At 57.2% G+C, this 12,287-nt stretch overlaps 1 protein-coding gene across 2 annotated transcripts in view; it reads right to left on the reverse strand.

Annotated features, from left to right (window-relative positions):
- Tcf20 (transcription factor 20) overlaps nucleotides 1-12,287 on the reverse strand; it is a 176,268-nt gene that overhangs the window by 141,125 nt on the left and 22,856 nt on the right. The window contains exon 1 of one of the 2 annotated variants that reach the window (XM_039079693.2): nucleotides 9,488-9,811. The exons of the other annotated variant lie outside the window; for it this stretch is intronic. The gene's annotated coding sequence lies outside the window, so the exon portion shown is untranslated. Of the gene's footprint in view, nucleotides 1-9,487; nucleotides 9,812-12,287 lie in introns of those variants that run through there. 2 annotated transcript variants of the gene reach the window in all.

A 12,287-nucleotide genomic window follows, 5' to 3' on the forward strand; every position in this document is an offset into this window, starting at 1 on the left:
TTACACCTGTAATCCCAGCCCTCGGGAGCTAGAAACAGAGGATCAGGGGTTCAAGGTCATTTTCATAGTTCTAGGCCAGCTATGGATGTATCAGCCCCACCTCACTTCAAAAACAGACGAAGAAAATAATGCATGTATTGTCCCCATATGCTGGCCTTCTTGGTCTCCCAGTTTCTCAATCTGTTAGGGGCCAGTGATCTCCTTTTGCCTTAGAGGCCACGGGCACCACAGCGGCCATCCTGCCCCACGGCATGGCCCTGGGGACTGAAGGAACAGAACACACAGCTGTCCAGTCCAGTGTCCCTACATAAGGTAATTGCTGGGGGAGCAACTCAGTATCTGATGCCACACCCGCAGATGGCAAGCCGGATCCAAGCCTCCGAACGCCACCTTGAGGAATACCCAGCCTGCTTACCTACTGAGTCCTAGGCTCAGCCTGAGAGCCCCCCTGCAGGAGGAATACCCACCAGAAATGGTGGCTTCTTCATGGGATGAAGGTTTAGAGGAGTGCAGCCAGGTGTGAACGCTGCCTGGGCAAGGTGCTACAGATACGCCGCCGGGCAAAAAAGAGGCTCTGAGAGGCTCTGAGCCAGCTCCCATGGAGAGCTTGGAGGCACGGAGAGACTTATCCCTCCGTCACACCTGGAATATCTTACTCACGTTGGACGCCTCAGGAGGTCAGATGGTGCCTACACCACAATTCCAGCTGAGCTCAGCCCTCAGATCCTCATGGGGACCGGCCTTGGCATCAGAATCTTCAGCTCCGAGTGACAGAGGGAGAAACAGAGGCTCCAAAAGGCTTAATGTTCTAGGACTCCAGGAAGTAATTAGGTGGCTGGGATTCCCCCGTGGGCACCACGGGGCACAGCTCGGGCTCCCTGGTGGGACACCAATATGCTGTGTGGTTCTCCATTCCACCTGGGGCCACTCAGTCAATAAACACCCCCTAAATGCCACAGCAGTAGTGGTCCTGGACCTGGAGTGGCGACTATGGCTACAGGGAAGAGGGACTCTCACCAAAGACGGTTCTATCTGCCACTTACATTCAATGCCAAGAACCACAACAGTGGTGCTGGCTACAAACTACGGCCTGCACTGGAATGCCAGCTTGTTCCGTTTTCCCAGCAGCCCCATGGGGATTAGCTCTTGGCCCCAGGTTCTGCCCCGTACCAAGGGCTGCAAGAGCCTGTTGGCAGCAGCTTGAGTGCTTACCCTCCTTCCTGATCATCTCAACAGAGGAACCTTACAGAGCTGCCAGGTGAGCCTGGATCCAAGACTCCATGCCTGTCCTGCCTTTCATGGCTGGCACAGCGCCTGGAGGTGCCCTACAGGTTTATGACTCACTCTGCTCTTGACTATGCTCCTAGGATGAGAGCTCTGTGGAGATGTTGGAGGACTATTACTCTCAAGGCTCTGCTCGCATCAGCTCAGCCCCAAAGATGCTGGCTCTGTGACGGCCCCCTCAGGGGTAAGAAGGGAGATAGAGAGAGTAAGTAGATGCCCCCCCTTTGTACGGTCTACCCTTACATCCCATGGCTCACACCTACTCTTCCCTCTAGTCTCGGAGAAAAGCCTCTAGTGGTGTCTCTGAACACACGTGCCTTCTCCAGCACAGCGCAGTTTTCCCACATAGCTCTGCTCCCGACACAAGACACACCTGTATGTGCTTGCTGGCCTTCTGCTGGCCCTTCACGCTGCCTCAGGAGCTTCCCCGAGGACCAGGGCTGTATCTGCTCTGTGTACAAATGCCAGCCCACGGATGGTAGGAAACGGGGCCTCGGTATGCCTGTGGTGACTGAATCGGCTAAGCCAATGCTGCCTGACAAGAAGCTGTGGAACAGAGTGGGGGTAGCCATGACCCTGTCCCTGAGCAGAGTCAGATGGAATGAGGGAAGGATTCCACAGCAGAGGGAGAGGCCTGGTGAGAAGTGGGCTGTAGGACCTCAGGGGGCCTCAGTACACTCAGGGAGAAGGAAAGGCCGGCGGAGTCATGGAGGGGGTGGGAGTGAGCCCTTTGGGGTTCCAGCACTGAAGCAAAAGTTCCCAGAACTCAGACTGCTTCCCGGCTCACCTTCCCCACGACACATACCCCGACCATGCCAGCCATACAGGGCAATTCAGTGTCAGAGGGTCGGGTACCACTCTCCCTTATCTATGTCTACCCTCAGCTCTGGGAGGTGGCATCCCATCTACAGGCTGTGTGGCCTTAGTCCGTCCACTTGAGGCTTCTTGTAGCTGAGCCAAACAGATGGGCCAAAAAGAGAGAGCAGCTTGGGTGGGTGCCCTGCTGCAGAGTGGTAGGTCACAACCAGAAGCTGTGGCAAACATAGCCCAGCCAGGACCTGGTCAAGTGTAAGAACTGGCTGTGGCCAGTGTAGCCGTCAACCATGCCACACATGCTGGATCCATCTGGCAAAGCTGGCCTCCGGGCTCAGGTGGTTGGGTGGGAAAGGCCACAGTGGACAGACATGCTTGGCTCCAGATCCTCTGTTAGGATGATCTCAGCTTTAGCCACCAGGTCTAGAGGCTCCATAAGGTCCCACCCAGCTCAGACCGGCTCCAGGGTGGTGTCACCTGAGCCCAGGAGACATGACAGGCATTCCCCCACCTCCCCACACTTCATGGACAGTCTTAGCCTCCACCACGATGTGGACTTCCTCCTTCCTTCTCTGCCATGACGGATCCTCTATAAGACCTTTCTGGGCCCACAGCCTGGATAATCTGAGACCTTCACTTCCATGCACACCAAGCTCCAGCCGCACTGGCCTTTCGTGCCCGGACAGATAACACTCAGCCCACCACAGAACCTTCCTCTCTCTATCTCAGGGTTCTTTCTCCCTCCCCCAGCTCTCTGTCTCCATGCTAGGCACTTCAGACCCCAACTCAAATACCTCCCCTTGGAAAGGCCCCTCCAGAGCATCCTAGCCAGTGGTACTACCTATGAGCCCAGAGCAACATGTATCGCAGTCACATGACTGCCTCCCACGTGCCTTCCTCCTTGCTGCTGTCTGTGAACTCTTAATTCTGCAGCCACAGCCTGAATGATACTGTGCAAACCAAGCAGTCTCCAAGGAAGAGTCAGAGCTGACCATTCAGAGGCCCTGCTCCCCCTCCTCTGAGATACCACAGCTTTAGGACCATGGCCCCTGAGCTCTGGCCCTGGACACTTCTCCAGCCCTGGAGTAGAGACTCTCCTTCCGATTGGCCTGCCTGTGGACTCCTCTAAGTCCCTGCACCATATTCCCACTCAACCCCTCCCTGACACCTCCTCTGACCTGTGTCCTGTTCTTGCCACCAGTCCTTCCCACAATGCTGTGCGCACCTTCTCTTCGGCATCAGCCCCCAAACCATACCTCCCTTCCTGTTACTTCTGCTCATAACCCCAGGCTCTCACGGTCAGTACCTGTTGTCCCCTGCCTTTCACACCTCCAACCCTTTACTCCAGCTGGGCTTTCCCCCTAAGTTCTCTTCTCCTTCGTCGATGGGCAAACTCTTGCTCATCCCCCGAAACCCAACTTGGAAATGCCATATTTTGGTGAAAACCCTTCCTGAGTTTTCTCCTGCACCCGTCAGGATTTTATCAGTGGTAAGAGAAAGAAACACCAAACAGCTCCACTAAGAAAGGGCACGTATCGGTTTATGGAACTGACAATCCCAAGGTGGCTTCAGGTGCCACTGGATATAGAGGCCCAAAATAATGGCCTCTATGTATCTCGGACATGTCTAACCTTCTTACAGGTTCTCCACCCTCAGAGTACTTGTGGGAGAGAATGGCTGGCAGCCTCACCTTCACATTCAACAGGCTTCAGCAAGCATAGGCAAGTCAAAGGCAAAGTGGGCCGGCAGTGGGTCCCGGGACACGCAGATCCATGTGAAAATACAGGAAGGCCTGTGGTTAGACTAGCAAAGAAGGGACATGTGCCCATTTCCCAGGCAGTCACTGAGGCCAGAGGAGTGGTCTCATGTTCACCCTGTGGGTCGGGGAGGAGGCCTTCAGGATGCTCCACACCCACACGTGCCCTGTGTTGCATGACCTGCAGTGCCCAAGTAAGTCCATCTCCCTCACAGCTGGTCCCTCACCGCCCACTCTGGTAACAGTCCCAGCAGAAGGACCGAGACACCTGATCAGAGATCTGCTGTGCAGAGGAGGCCTGCACATGTGGAGTACAGTAACGGGTTAACTGGCACCCCTGCCAGGCAGCAGATCTGCATTCTCACGGAGGCCTCAGGGGGACACAAAGCTGACATGGCAACGAGGGGAGTCAGAAGGGAGGTGCCTAGGGGGCTCCCCGGGCACAGCACGGCCCCAGCAACCCAGCTGCGGGGGGCTGCTCAGCCAATCCCAGAGAGCTGGAGTGGAAGGGTTGGGGAAATAATTACCGAGGAGGCTGGGAGGGAGGCGGGGAGGCTGGCGAGAGGCTTAATGAAACTGCTAACGCATTAGTGATTCCTGCCTGCTCGGAAAGGCGGAGGCAGACAGCCATGTTGCCAGCTCCTGCAAGGAAGCTGCCAGGCGGGACTGGCTGGGCACGCACAGGCGGTAACAATAGGACCCTCTGCACCACCGTCTTTCCACACGTGACTTTCAAAGGGCAATCTTAATATATTACCGTTGAAATGACAGTGTCCTCCAGCGCGTATGTGATTGGGCTGGAGTCCATTCAGCAGACGCACAGAGGAAAGGATTCAGGTCAAACACAACTAGACAGCTAAGGGCTGGTGAGAATTGGCTGTCTGGTCCCATTTTCCAGATAGGAAGCTGGGAACCCTGGAAGTCCTCATAGGGAGCCAGGAAGGTTCCAGAAACCCCCCAGCTCTCTAAGCTCTTCTCACCACTCCCATGTATTTGTAGTCTCAGAAAACTCTGCAGGGACAGGTAGACAACACAGTCCCATGAAAGATGCCCCAAAGAGTCAAGAGCAAAGCCACAAAGCAAAGGCCTCTCGGGGTTACCAAGAGCACTCAGGGTTCTCTTCCCACAAGATGGGCATTTAACAGTGATCTATACTATGGCATCTCCATCTATGACACCTCAGGTCTTCCGATGAGAAAGGAGGCACAGAGATGTTAAGTGCTATGCCCCAGGATGGCTACAGGGCCATGATCCAAGAACAGGTGTTTCAGATCCTCAAACTGTGGACGTTTGTTCCAACATTCCACAGGGTGCAGAGGGTGCTAAGTATCCCCCAGCTGGCAGCTAGAAAGATGTAAAGGTTCAGACAAGCCACCCCCCCCCCCCACTTCTCCAGAGTGCTGTCAATAGCCAAGTACACAAGAGCCATTGGGGAAGCAGCCTGAAGCCAGCAATGACCACAAAAACCAGTGCCTTTTCCGCTCTGCTCTGCCCTGAGTTAGTGTGACTCCTTGACTGCAGGACCAGGAAACAGGGACACAGAGGCTTGGAGGGACAAAACTACACACCTTGGAAAGTGACCCTCAGAAACTGAACATGGAGGTGCTCACTTGTCATCCTATGAAGGCGGGAGGATCAGAAAGGGGTTCAAACCCACCATCTACTATGTAGTACCAAGGTAGCCTGTGATAGGAGACTGTGTCTCTGTGGGCCCCTCACTGGTGGGAGCCCGCCCATCCGACAGGAAGGGTTTCCTCTGGTGTTCACCTTACAAACCAAGGAGGTACAGACCTGAGGCCAGTGATCTCAGCTAAGAGACACTGGGCAGGAGGTGTGTTCTTCAAGAACTCAAGGAAATGTGAACTCAGAGGGCTGCCCATCCGTTGGATAGGCAGTCAGGTCTAAAGGCCAGGCAGGCCAGGAACTCAGTGACTAGGTGATTTCCCCGTATCAAAATCTGGTCTAAACAAGGTCTGTGTGAGAAAGCAGGGCCATCTCTGCCTCAATAGTGCCTTTAGAACCTTCCAGGCAGCCTTCTGCCTAGGGAGGCTCTCTGCAGGGTACCAGCTGTTCATGAGCCTGATTATTTGTTCCTGGGTCTGTTTCTCCAGAGGAGTGTCAAAGGGTAAGGCTACCACTGTGGGGATAAGACCCTGGGACAGAAGCTTCTTCTGGACAAGTGACGGGGGGGGGGGGCGACACCAGAGAGAGACAGACATGCATACACACACACACACACACACACACACACACACACACGCAGAAAGAGAGAGAGAGAGAGAGACTGATGCACACTCACACACATAAGAGAAAGAGATAGACAGAAAGCAGAGGGGGAGGGAGGGGGAGAGAGCAGAGGGAGGGGGGAGAGAAGGAGAGGGAGGGAGGAGAGGGAGAGAGGGAAAGAGAGAGGGAGAGAGGGAGAGGGAGGAGAGGGAGAGAGAGAGGGACAGGGACAGGGAGAGGGAGAGGGAGAGGAAGAGAGGGAGAGGGAAAGGGAGAGGGAGAGGAAGAGAGGGAGAGGGAAAGGGAGAGGGACAGGGACAGGGAGAGGGACAGGGACAGAGAGAGGGAGAGGGACAGAGAGAGGGAGAGGGAGAATATAATGGACAATCCAATGCTCCCACCTGCTGCTGCTGCCATGCCCCAGGGTCTTCTGCTCAGGGATCAGACTCAGCTCCTGATCACTGAAAGACCTCTTATGGCTAGAAACTATCCCTGGTCCTCAGCAATTGTCAAACAAGGAAACTGAGGCTTAAGGGGCTGGGGATTTAGCTCAGTGGTAGAGCGCTTACCTAGGAAGGGCAAGGCCCTGGGTTCGATCCCCAGCTCCGGAAAAAAAAAAAAAAAAAAAAAGAACCAAAAAAAAAAAAAAAAAAAAAGGAAAGCGAAGGAAACTGAGGCTTACCCGGCCCTGGACCTCACAGGACTCAAACCCACACAGCCTGGCCCTCAGGCACGCCTCCGCACAGGACTCTGTCATCTGATCCCCATCCCCCACCGCCTCCCCAGGGGACAATCAGACAAGGACCCTCAAGTGACCTCAAGGACCCTCAAGCCGTGTAAGGCCCAGACCAAGGCCAGAGTCTCCAGAACATACAAGACCTCAAACTCAGATGGCTCCTCCAATCCCTCATCACCTCTTCCACACGCCGAAGCCGCCTCCCTCCCCATCGTCAACGCAATAAAGAAGGGGGAGGGGAGAGGAAAGTGGAGGGGAGAGGAAAGGAGGGGAGCGCCCCACAGCCCGCAGCGGGCTCCTTTCTGGTCAGGGGAAAAGCCTCTAATGAATGCCCTTCGATGCCGCTGAGCTGGCGGTGTCAGCCTGGGAGCCCCACTGAGCTGCGGGCCGCGCATCTCTGCCCCCAATTAGCACTCAGGTCCTCCATCAAAGCGTGTGCCTGCTGCCAGAGGCAGAGGCCACAGGGACGGCCCCTCCGGCAGTGGGAGGAGGCCGGGGCTCTCTAGCAGGCCCTGGCCTCTGCCCCTCGCCTTTTGGTTGGGGGGGGGTCCTAGCCACCACCACCTCTCTCCCTCTCCAATCAGCCAGCTCAGGGCAGACGCCGTCACCCCGGGGGACGCGCTAATGAAGATGGCCGACATTAATCTCTTCCCTCTCCCGACAGGTCAATTTATAGTTCCATGGGGAGCCCTGGCTCCCAGCCAGAGGGCCTGACATAACTCTCCCTGCTCCTGAGGAGGACATGGGGGGGGGGGGCTTTGATAGGCAGAGGGAGCTGGTGGTCCCTGGAATAGGACTTCAGTCTAAGTATCCACCATTACCACCCTCAGCAAATACAGGTGGCAGAGAACCAGGAGGGCACCTGACCTGCAGGGCTGAGGGTGATTGGCAGCCAAATCGATTCCTGGTCCTCAGTTGGGTGCCCTCCTCAGCAGGGGCCCTGCCCCCTAAAAGAGACAGGCTTTCTGCACTTCAGTGATCATCTAGAAGTGTGGGGTTCTCTCTGCTCTTGCTCAAATGCAATCCTCAGAAACCACGAAGCAGGCGCGAAGTCTGGCCCTGAGAGACCCTGGAGACCCATCAACCTAGTCTCCTGGAGCTCCCAGGCTGCTGGAGGAGATGGGCTTGGAAGGGCACTACCACTCTAAGTGCCCTAAAGGAAGGAGTTGCCAAGAGTTAGGAGTGCCTTTGGGAGGGGGCGCATACTCCACTACCTGATGGAAAAGGAATGGCGTTGGGGTGGGGCAGGGCGAGACACAGTTGGGTGCTGAGGCTTAAGGGGTGCTCTGCTCTTGGGCGGGGGGGGGGGGGGGACCCAAGAGCAGAGGACAACTGGCCCACGGGGCTTTATGTTGGTAGTATGCAGAAGAAGCTGAGAAGCCCAGCCTCAGGGCACTCTCCAGAGTTTGGCCTAGTTTAGATTTGTGGACAGCTGAGTTCAGTCCGCCTGCTCAGAGTTGCCATTTAGAAGACAGCCTGGGAATGGTATCCCAGGCAGATAGTCGTGTAAGGGAGGAAAGGCAGGGATATCTGGATTATAGGGGAAAGGACAGATGTCTTGGGGCAGAACAGAACGTCACAGAGGACTGAATGGAGAAGCAGTTACCCGGGTGTCTGGCAGGCTAGGGTCCTGAGGTCTCCAGTTTGGGTACTGGGTGGGGAAAGGTTACAGGCCTGGAATAGGTAAGGAATTGGGCCAGGGAATCTTCCAGCAGGCCCCAAATGCCAGACCTGGGCTTGGGACAGACCAGGACCTACAGAGTGTCTCCAGGTCCAACTGTGCACAGCATGAGACTTCTGCTTTTGGAATAGGTCACTTCCCAGGAGCAGGGAAACCAGAGAGGAGGATTCAGTATGGGAATATGAGGCTCTGGTAAGGGCAGGTGTGGAGGGCCCAGAGGTACCTCCCAGTTCAGTGCTGCTCAGGGCTGTCCTGCTGGAAGCACAAGATCTGGCTGCCCCACCTCCCCAGTCTCTGAGGCTGCCACTAGTCCTGCACTGACTAGGTATTATGTGACCTGCCCAGAGGATGCCCTTCCCCCTAAGTCCTCGCCCCCCCACCTCCTCCCCTTTCTGCATCTAATCCCCCTGCCACCCTGGGGGCGTCCCCTATTCCCTAGGCTGGAGACCTCAGGTTAGGCACAGTTAGAAGGAACCAGGGTCCCACTGACCCCAAAGCAAACTGTCATGTAGAAGAGAAAGAACAAGGCCTAAATAAAGGGCCCAGACGCTTACAGTGGCTGCATTATGGTGGTGGGACAATGGATGATATTTTTCCCCTTCTTTTTGACAATGAAATATTCATACGCTCACTCTATATTGCCTGTGTGTGCCTGGAGGGGGCTGCTGTAGCTTTGGTGTCAAGCAACCGTGGGGTCAAATCCTGGCTCGTCCAGCTCTTTACTGGGGATCAAGGGCCAGCTATCTGCCCCTTTGGCCTCCGTTTTCTCATCCGTACAATGGGGACGAACCGCTCTCACTCCAGCCCATCGCGCGCACAGTAGGCACGCAGCTAACTAAGTGCGGGCCTCGGAGCATCACACCCCCGCGTCGTCGCCACCTGTCCAGCCTCCAGAGGGAACTCGGGACGCCCCCACGTGCCAGACGCTGGCGCTGGGCGGGCGCCGGGCGCCCCCCTCCCGCCTCCCCGCCGCGCCCCGTTGCCCGCTTACCCTGGCGGCCGGAGGGCCGGCATCGGTCCCGCAGGAGAGCCCGGGCAACGGGGCCGGGCTCCGGAGCGCGGGCCGCGGGCGCGGGCAGGGCGCGCGGGGGCGCGGGCCGCGCGCTCCGGGCCGTGCGCCCCGCGGCCGCCGCGTCCTCGCCTCCAGCGCGGGCCCCCGCGCGCCCCGGCCGGCCCGGGGGCAGGCCCTGCGCAGCGCCGCGCGGGTGGGGGCGGGCCTCGCGGGCCCTGGAAAGGCGCCCGGGCGGGCGGCGCGGGGCTCCCGGCGGGGCGCGGGCGGCGCCGCTGCGGTGGCCCCGCGGCTGAGTGGTGGGGCGCGATTTACTGGCTGCAATTCCCGGCGCCCCTCGATGGCACTTAAGAGAGACCGGGAGGGAGCCGGGGAGAGCGGGCGGAGGGCGGGCGGAGGAGGGGCGGCGGGCGCCGTGCGCCGGCGGGGGAGGGGCGCGGGCGGGGGCGGGCGGGCGGGAGGTGGGGAGAGGCCCGGATGGAGGCGGCGGGCGGCCGCGGCGCGCAGGGCTGGGGGGGGGCGCTCCACCCCCGCCCACCCGCGCCCAGCCCCCCGCGCGTCGGCGCCGCTGGAGGGGGGACCCGCCCCCTGCAGTGCCCCACCTTCTACCGGGCAGCTCCACCCGGTGCCCCCATCACCACCGCAACCAAAGAGCAGAAACTCTTGGCCCACGCACCAAATCCAGCCTGAAGCCATGCTTGGTTTGACGCGGTGGTTGTTGGTTTTTCGGAGATTTTTTTGTTGTTGTTGTTTTTAATTAGAATTAATTCCCATCATTTAAAAATGGAAGCTTTTCTCATAAAAAATCCACACATCTACGCAGTTAAGAAAAGAGAAGCCTGGGGCAGATGCCTCTCCATCCTGCAGTGTCTCTTGGCAGAGGTCTGGGCAGACACTGGCCTGCAGCTGTCCTCAGTCCCCACTAGGCCCACCTGCCGGTCCCTTAGCCAAACACTCCAGTCAACCTGCAAATCCCCGAACCCTTGCAGACCCTCCCTGTAGGATGCCCATCCCGTTTAAGGCCTTCTATAAAGACTCCATACTGCTGACAGGCCCTCCCAGTGCCCACAGGACCCCCAGGGGATGGTGGTGCCTGCCCTGCCTGCCTTCTTCCTCACAGGCTGGCATCACTGTCTCTGTGGCTGCCTGTCACCACAGGGCTGCTGCTCGCTGGCTGGATTGTACCTCCATCCTGGCTCTAGGCCTAGCCCACAGTAGGCACTCGGTAAGTGTTGGCTGAGCCGCAACCTAAGAATGGCCGGGATTGAAATTCCAGGAGGCTGCCTGGGCCGTGGCGGGCCCAGGGCACCGGTCCCTGCAGCTGATGTTCATTTTTAAAGCCCCAAATGCTCATTCGGGGGCCGCTCTCACCAACCAAGAAAGCTAATGATTTCCATGCTTCATTTTTTTTCTCTACCTTAATCCCACTGCCAATGCTTCTGGGTCTCTACTGCTGCCCTCAAACTGGCATTCAGTCTCTCTCAGAAGGTTCACCGCAGCTGGAGAATGCCCAGGACCATCTGGGAAGGCCCAGCTGTGCCATCCCAGCCTGTAGGAGGCCACTTCCAGGCCTCGGGATCACAGGATCTGAGCGCAGCACTAGCTGATGTCTCTGGAGAAAACCTGAGCAGCAGGAGCGCATAGATCCAGACCAGCCACGGTCTGTAGAGTCCCCTAGGCAGGTGTCTTTGGCTCCTTTATTCTGCCACTTCTGAGCAGAGAGGAGTAGTTGCAAAGAGCCTACCAAGAACCTGCTCCTTTCCAGTCAACCAGACACAGGTTTTCTAGAAATATGTCACAAACCCACTACCACAAGGGTGTCATTTTGCAGGAATAAAACAGGTGAGACAGGGTACTCTCAAGATCACAAGGCTGGTAGAACACTATGCCAGGAGCCTTTATCCCCCCTGCTGCCCTGCATCCTCACTCCCTCACCCCTGCGAGAGTGCACACACACACACACACACACACACACGCACGCACGCACGCACGCACGCACGCACACACACACACACCAGAGTATTCAGCCAGCAAAGGAAGTAAAGACCTCCCTGAGGGCTGGATCTAGAACTACATCCCTGGGAGTTGGGGCTGTCTGTGATGGAGGACAGATTGGAACCCAGACAGGTCTTCCCCGTGGAGCCATACGCAACCCAGGCAAATGCTCAAGGTGCTGCCCCAACCTCCCAACCAATCCCTGGACACAGGAGCTCTGTGGGGACCTTCCTCCATGAGGGGACCAAGAAGCAAGCCTGGCTCATCAGCCAGCAGTCGGGCACAGCTCACAAAACCTCTTCTTGAGCATGACTGTGAGTGCTGCCTGGGGAACAGCCTCTCAGGGAGAGAAAAAGCCCCTGTGGTTTTTAGAAGCATCAAGCAAGACAGCAGGCTGCCAGGGAGGAGGAGAGCAGGAGGCCAAATGCTCAGGCTCAGAGATGGGCCACCCTGGATCTAAACACGGATCTCCCAACCTCCCAGTTGTGACTGACTGGTTCAGGGTCTCCGTTGCTTTCCCTCTTGAAATGCGTAGATGCCAATCATAAGCCCAATTTACTTAAGTGATCATAATGAGCCTGTCATGGGACAATGCATGTAAAGCCCTCAGCACAACTGGGTAAAGCTCAAGACTTGGCAAAGGGAGCAGTTAGAAGCATGGGCCAGCCAGCGTTCCCAGTCCACAACCAGTGTAGCATTGGGTAAGTCACTGGCCCTTACTGGGCCTCAGTGGTCCTGTCTGTAAATGAGGTTATCAGCGACACTCCCCACCATAGCAGGTGGTGTA

This window comes from Rattus norvegicus, chromosome 7 (assembly GCF_036323735.1).
Source record: "Rattus norvegicus strain BN/NHsdMcwi chromosome 7, GRCr8, whole genome shotgun sequence".
Taxonomy (NCBI): Eukaryota; Metazoa; Chordata; class Mammalia; order Rodentia; family Muridae; genus Rattus; species Rattus norvegicus.